Raw genomic sequence first — 7,072 nt, forward strand, 5'->3', positions numbered from 1 at the left:
CTGATAGGCTGTCCAAACTGTGGACAATCACGACACTGAAAATTTGACTGTCCAACTTTGCAGAGATAAGGTAAGCCAGTGCCTCAAAATTCATGCATCACAGAAATGTGTGTCAGAAGATTAGATGCCCCAATGACATAGAAAAAACTTGTGTGACTGTCCAGGCAGCCAGCAACCTCTACCACTTCTAAACATTTGGGAGCTGCTTGCTCTGTACGTCCTGTTTCCTCTGGTAATATTTATCCTTCTCAGGTTTCTGACGGGGTTGAACTAGGCAGTTATAGTCTTACAAGATTTTTTAAAATTAAAGATTAAAGACATAAAATCTTAAGTTGTTCAGGATCTAAGAAAATGTTTTAGGGTCTAAAAAGGTGTTTTCAGGTTGATAAATGCAAGTTATGATAGGAAAGTGATTTAGGTACAAAACTTTGGACTTACAATGATTGGTAGATAGTGGAGCTATCTAACTTTCTCCAAGGTTGCCAAATACACACGGACCCAGAAGTGAAGCCCATGTGGTGGCTGGAGTTAGGCTATGCTTGGTTTTGGGGTTCAGTTCTTTGAGAATCCCATACCCCCTTTTCCCTATCCATCCAACTTTCTGTCCTTTTCTCTTCCCTGCCAAATCTAATTTGTGCTGCCAATATATTCATGGATGTATGGCCTTCCCCCAGGAGACTGACATCCATCAAAAACATCCAGAAAATTACCAAGTCTATGTAGATGATGGCTGCTGCAAAGCATGCCCGGGCTGAGCGAGAGCTGAGACAAGCTCAAGTGTACGGAACAGGCTCCTTGGCTCTGTAGGAGAAGGCGGATGCTAAGAGACCTAAGGACAAGAAGAAACACCTCCTCATCCATATGTCCATATGTCCTCAGGTCAAGGGTTTTGTGGTGCCATTCATTCCTCAGTGGCTAAACAGAAGAAGAGTGAGGTGGCCATCCTCACAGCAGCTGGAAAAAAAGTTATGATTTTTGGGATTGGTGAAGAGACCAGGGGCATACTTTGTAGGACTCACTCTGACCTGTTTTTGGTGTCATTCAAAGACGTGGGACGGAAGCCTCCTACTTTTGGAGACGAATCAGTCACTGCCCTTGGACTGTTAAATTCTGGATATGAATTTGATGAAGGCTCTATCATTTTTAATCAGTTCAAGTCTGTTATCTCCTACAAGACAGAAGAAAAGCCCGTCTTCTCTCTGAATACCATTGCATCTGCTGAGAACGTGAGCGTTGATGATGACATTGATGCTGATGCGTTGCAGGATTACCAGAGATACAATCTGGCCAACATCATCTATGACTCCCTGAAGGAGTCCACCACCAGTGAGCAGAGTGCCAGGGTGACAGCCACGGGCAACGCCAGCAAGAACGCTTCAGGTATGGTTGATAAATCAATATTGACCTTCAGTGGCACCTGCCAGGCCGTGGCCACAAAGGAGATGATTGAAATCATTTCTGGGGGTGCTACTCTGGATTAATGAAAATAGAGTTACACCTTCAGACAAGAGGCAAAGAAGGAAAACACAGCGAGCTGATTTTAACTGATTGCTGTCTTTGTCAAAAGAAACTTGGTCTACTGAGTTCCAAAGACAGCAAGATGTTTATAAATTGTCTTACAATAAACAACTTACAGTGAGAAGGGGGAAAAAAGAAAAGAAAAAGAAAACTGACTCTTCCTCCCCTAGCAGCCACCAGCTGTGACTAGCTCCTCAGCTGAGGGTGCAGCTTGTGAGTTCCTCTCCCATCCATACAGGAATGTTGGCTCACTTTATTCTTGTGCAGGTCTTATGCAGACAACCACAACTGCTGTGGGCTCAAGAGTGCAACGGTTCTGTCTTATCTAAAGATGCTGTCTTACTCTAGATCTCTTCAACCTCTGGCTCTTAGAATCTTCCTTCACCTTCTTCCACAGTGTGCCCTGATATTGATGTCCCACCTGAACACTCCACAAATGCCTGTTTCTGCACGTTAATAAGTTGTGAGGAGCCGGGTGTGGTGGCGCTAGCCTTTAATCCCAGCACTCGGGAGGCAGAGGCAGGCCGTTTGCTGCTGTGAGTTCGAGGCCAGCCTGATCTACAAAGTGAGTCCAGGACAGCCAAGGCTAACACAGAGAGACCCTGTCTCGAAAAACCAAAATAAATAAATAAATAAATAATATAAATAAATAAACAAATCTTTTTAAAAAAATAAATAAATAAGTTGTGAGCTTCCAGGTATGCTACTGTCCACAACACGGAAACTTTCTTTGATGAGAACTGAGAGCTGCACTAAGCTATAAATATAAAGACAAGTGTTCAGAGGGGAGTTTGATAGGATGTTCATTCAACAAATAACAATAGTAGTTCCCCCTCTGAGGCCTGTGAGCTCCCCAGCTATGGCCTCTTGGCCATATTTATAGTACTGGGCATGAGTATATACCCGCATATAACGAAGATTAATGAGAAAATGGTTGCTTATCCTCCTTAATAGTCATGCCACTATTACACCAAAAGCATATTTTGGCCCAGCAGTCAGTATTGTACCTCACAGCATTCACAGCTGACTCTTGATGATTTTTCTCCCCAGCAGCCTGCATCGCACCTTCCAGCACCAGGAAAACTCAATGCAGTAAGAAAACACGGCAACTCTGTAACACCTTGACCTCTCCACATGCTAAGAACATTGCAGGCGGTAGTTTCAGTGACAAGGTCTTACCATCAAGTTCTGGTGGGACAAGATCAGTGGCAGTAGCCTGCAATGTTTTAGGGTTCTCTGGGATACCCATGACCAACAGCTCAAGGGGAGGTATCCTGCCTCTGACTTCTAGGTTTAAAAGAAGATTTTTTTAATTAAGGAAGACAGACATGTAGATGTAAATATGAGGGTTACACAGACAATGTAATAAAAACAATGTGACTGTGATGTTGTGGCAATGCCCAGAAGTGACATGGAGGAGTTTCCTACTAGCCACAACTGACAGCAAACAGTGTAGGGCCTGCAGAGCAACTGCACCAAGTCCTGCAGAGCAACTGCACCAGGTCCTACAGAGCAACTGCACCAAGTCCTGCAGAGCAACTGCACCAAGTCCTGCAGAGCAACTGCACCAAGTCCTGCAGAGCAACTGCACCATGTCCTGCAGAGCAACTGCACCAAGTCCCGCAGAGCAACTGCACCAGGTCCTACAGAGCAACTGCACCAAGTCCTGCAGAGCAACTGCACCAAGTCCTGCAGAGCAACTGCACCATGTCCTACAGAGCAACTGCACCAAGTCCTGCAGAGCAACTGCACCATGTCCCACAGAGCAACTGCACCAGGTCCTGCAGAGCGACTTCTCCATGTCCTGCAGAGCAATTGCACCAAGTCCTGCAGAGCAACTGCACCATGTCTTGCAGAGCAACTGCACCATGTCCTGCAGAGCAACTGCACCAAGTCCCGCAGAGCGACTGCACCAGGTCCTGCAGAGCAACTGCTCCAAGTCCTACAGAGCAACTGCACCAAGTCCCACAGAGCAACTGCACCAGGTCCTGCAGAGCAACTGCACCAAGTCCCGCAGAGCAACTGCACCAGGTCCTGCAGAGCAACTGCTCCAAGTCCAGCAGAGCAACTGCTCCAAGTCCTACAGAGCAACTGCACCAAGTCCCACAGAGCAACTGCACCAGGTCCTGCAGAGCAACTGCTCCAAGTCCAGCAGAGCAACTGCTCTAAGTCCTGCAGAGCAACTACACCAAGTCCTGCAGAGCAACTGCACCAAGTCCTGCAGATTTACATGCATACATTTGCTCTCCCCTAACTCTCCTTCAGCATCTATTCTCATCCTCTCTTTGACATCCTTCCTAGTTTTGGGGGTATTTACTTAAATTTTTATCTATGTGTATATACGTGTACATTAAAACTAGGGTCCTCATATGAGTGAGAACATGCGGGTTGTTATTTTTTCTTTCTGAGTCTAGCTCACCTTGTTTTATATTATACTTTCCAGGCACATTTATTTTTATGCAAATTTAATTTTTCTTTACACCTGAATAAATCCCATTGTGTAAGTGCCATATTCTCATTATCCGTTCATGTACTGATGAAGGCCTAGGCTGTTTGCGTTTTCTTGATATCATAAATAGAGCATCTATAAACAAGAATGTCAAAGTGTCTCTTGGTAGGGTATAGAATCCTTTGTGTATATGTCCAGAGTGTTAGTTACAGCTGGGTTAAATGGCGGTTCTATTTCTTTTTGAAAATGTTCCATACTGATTTCTATATGGTTGTACTATTTTTCATTTCTACCAGCAGTGAATAAGAGTTCCTCTTTTCCCATGTCCTTGAAAGCATTTGCTGTCATATTTTTTGATGATAGCCATTCAGGCTAGGGTAATGTCATCAAGATGACACTGTCTAGGGTTGCAAGAATAAATTCCTTTCTCTACTAAATTAAATAATAAAAAGGCAAGAAAAGCAAGGTCTCAGCACTTGGTCAGATTTTGAGGGGGTGGAAAGAGATTGATTATAGGATTATTTTTTGTTTTAATCCTAGGTTTTGGATATGGGACTTCTTCAGACTGTCCACAGCAGCTGACTATGATTGGCCTCACGCTCCAGCAGGGGCATGATTTTGCCAGCAGCAGGTAGTTTTTATGGTTGTGTGACATTTGGACTTCTTGGAACTTTCCAGAAGGTCTGTAAGTGCTAGGGCCCTGAGAGGAGGAGTAGGTTGTTGGTTGTTGGTTGTTGGTTGTCGGTTGTTTGCTGTTGGTTGCAGTTTGTTCAATAGTCTTGTGCAAAGAAGAAACAAGAAGAAGAAATAAGATATCCTGATTGTGATTCTCTAACAATAATATGAGGCCCTTTACCCGCTATTCTTTCTTCTCTCTTATCTAGTGCTGAAAGGATTTAAAAAAAAAAAATAGGAGAAAGAAAAAAGAACCCACAAAGTAACCAAAGACCGCTACAGAGCATAGGTGTGGGGGATGGAGCTAGGAGTATATGCATACAGATATTAGAGATCCCTGGGTCGTGTTAATAAGTCTTGCTTTTAAATTATTCTGTAGAGTACAATGTATGGAGGCTGGTAAAAAGCAGGACTTCATGGTGCTATCCACAGACGCTACAGACAAAAGAAATGAAGTAACTTCTCTGGAGCAAGGGGTGCTTTCGAACCAGAGTTATAGCATTTCGTCATACCTTCCACCCTGCTCAGACAGCCAGAGTCCCCTTACCTCACTTTATGACCAACTCAACATTTTTAAAAATAATTTATTTAACTTTATTTTACTGTGTTGGTGTCAGAGCCATTGGAACTGGAATTACAGACAGTTGTGAGCTGCCATGTGGTCGCTGGGAATTGAACCTGGGTCCTTTGGAAGAGCAGACAGTGCTCTTAACCACTGAGCCATCTCTCCAGCCCCCAACTCAACATTTTTAACTGATATCAACAGCAATTTTACACACAAGGACTCTGAGGTTTAGAGACAATAAATACCTTGGACTGGAACCAAGTCTGCCTGACTTTGGAGGTCTCATTCTCTCTACAAAGGCATACACTGTGAAATCTTTCACAGGGACAAATGTGGCTTTAATAAGAATGGCCCACATGGGCTCATATATTTGAATGCTTAATCAACAGGAAGTGGCACTATTTGAAAAGGACTAGGAGGTGTGTCATTTTTGGACACCAAGTATGTCACTTGGAGTGGGCTTTGAGGTTTAAAAGCCCATGCAATGACCAGTCTCTCTCTCTCTCTCTCTCTCTCTCTCTCTCTCTCTCTCTCTCTCTCTCTCTCTCTCTCTCTCTCTCTGTCTCTCTCTCTCTCTGTCTCTCTCTCTCTCACCTATGGATCAGTATGTAATGCTCAGTTGCTTTTCCGGCCCCACACCTGCCTGCCACTGTGCCCTTTGCCATGATGGCAATTGACTAAATCTCTGAAACTGTAACCAAACCCCCAGTTAAATGCTTTATTTTGTAAGAGGTGACTTGATCATGGTGTTTCTGCACAGCAATAGAATAGTGACTAAGACAGATGAATAAAGACTTTTTTTTTCATCTAGCTAGCTATAAGGCAGACATTGGCTCTGAATAGTGTATATTAAATACTTATCTGAGCCCTTAGCATATGACAGATGCTCAGTAAATGTGAGTTCTTATGTTATTCTAGCTATTGAAGATAAGTGCTATGTTCTGGATCACCTATAGGGTATTCATCTAGATGTTAGTGCCTGTGGAGCTCTGTCCACTGTAACTTGTGCCTTGGCCCTCTGCTTAGGGGTACCCAAGCCCTCTGTGCTGTGCTTGCTCAGGTTCATGGCCATGACAACTGACCGTCAACAGAAATATGATCTTTCCAGTCCAACACTCAACCCTGGAGATTGAACTGAGGTCCATGAAAATAGAACTAGGTTAGTAACAGGAAGAAATAAAAAAGAAATCAAAGAAAAATAATGGGAGATTGGAGAAGGGGCATAAGAGAAAGACAGTAGAAATGGAGAAAGATGGAAGAGACGTTTGTCAGAGACACGCCCCCATCTCATCTTCTAGATCTTTCTGTGGAAGAAAGGGGACTGAGTAGACAGTTTTAAGATCTAATACTATGGTTAAGACATAGCATTTCTTCAACAGGTTCATAAGTGGGATGTTTGATCCTCGGCATGCAGTGTGAAAAGAAGTAGAAAGAAGCAAAGACTATAAAAGCAAGAGTGTACATATTCTCAGAATAAGTGAAGGCCATTCTCATGGGATCCTGAGTCATGTTGGTGTAAGAGTAAGCCAATGCTCTATCCAGAAGCCTTAGGCCATTAAATAAAAATCCCTGAGCCAGATACCTGCCATCACATTGTAATGGAATCCCAGAGAGCCCCTAAACAAAACAGGCTACTGCCATTGCTATCTGATGCTAACCAGAACTGACACTAATGGGGAAGCCGCCACCTGCTTTAGTCTTAGGACATGAAGAAATCAAGCCGGTACTGACTAAAAAGCTGCTACCTTATTGGTTGGCTTCCATACGGCTGTAAGGTACTATGCAGGCTACTGCAGGAGGTAAGTTATCAACAGTCTCACTCTCCTTGTATACTGTAAGCTTATTGTATGCTGTAAGCTACAATA

At 43.7% G+C, this 7,072-nt stretch overlaps 1 pseudogene; it reads left to right on the plus strand.

The window, feature by feature from the left end:
- Positions 1-678: 678 nt before the first annotated feature.
- Positions 679-1,481, plus strand: LOC127190977 (ATP synthase subunit gamma, mitochondrial-like; annotated as a pseudogene).
- The last annotated feature ends 5,591 nt before the right edge of the window (positions 1,482-7,072 follow it).

This window comes from Acomys russatus, chromosome 6 (genome assembly GCF_903995435.1).
Source record: "Acomys russatus chromosome 6, mAcoRus1.1, whole genome shotgun sequence".
Classification (NCBI taxonomy): Eukaryota; Metazoa; Chordata; class Mammalia; order Rodentia; family Muridae; genus Acomys; species Acomys russatus.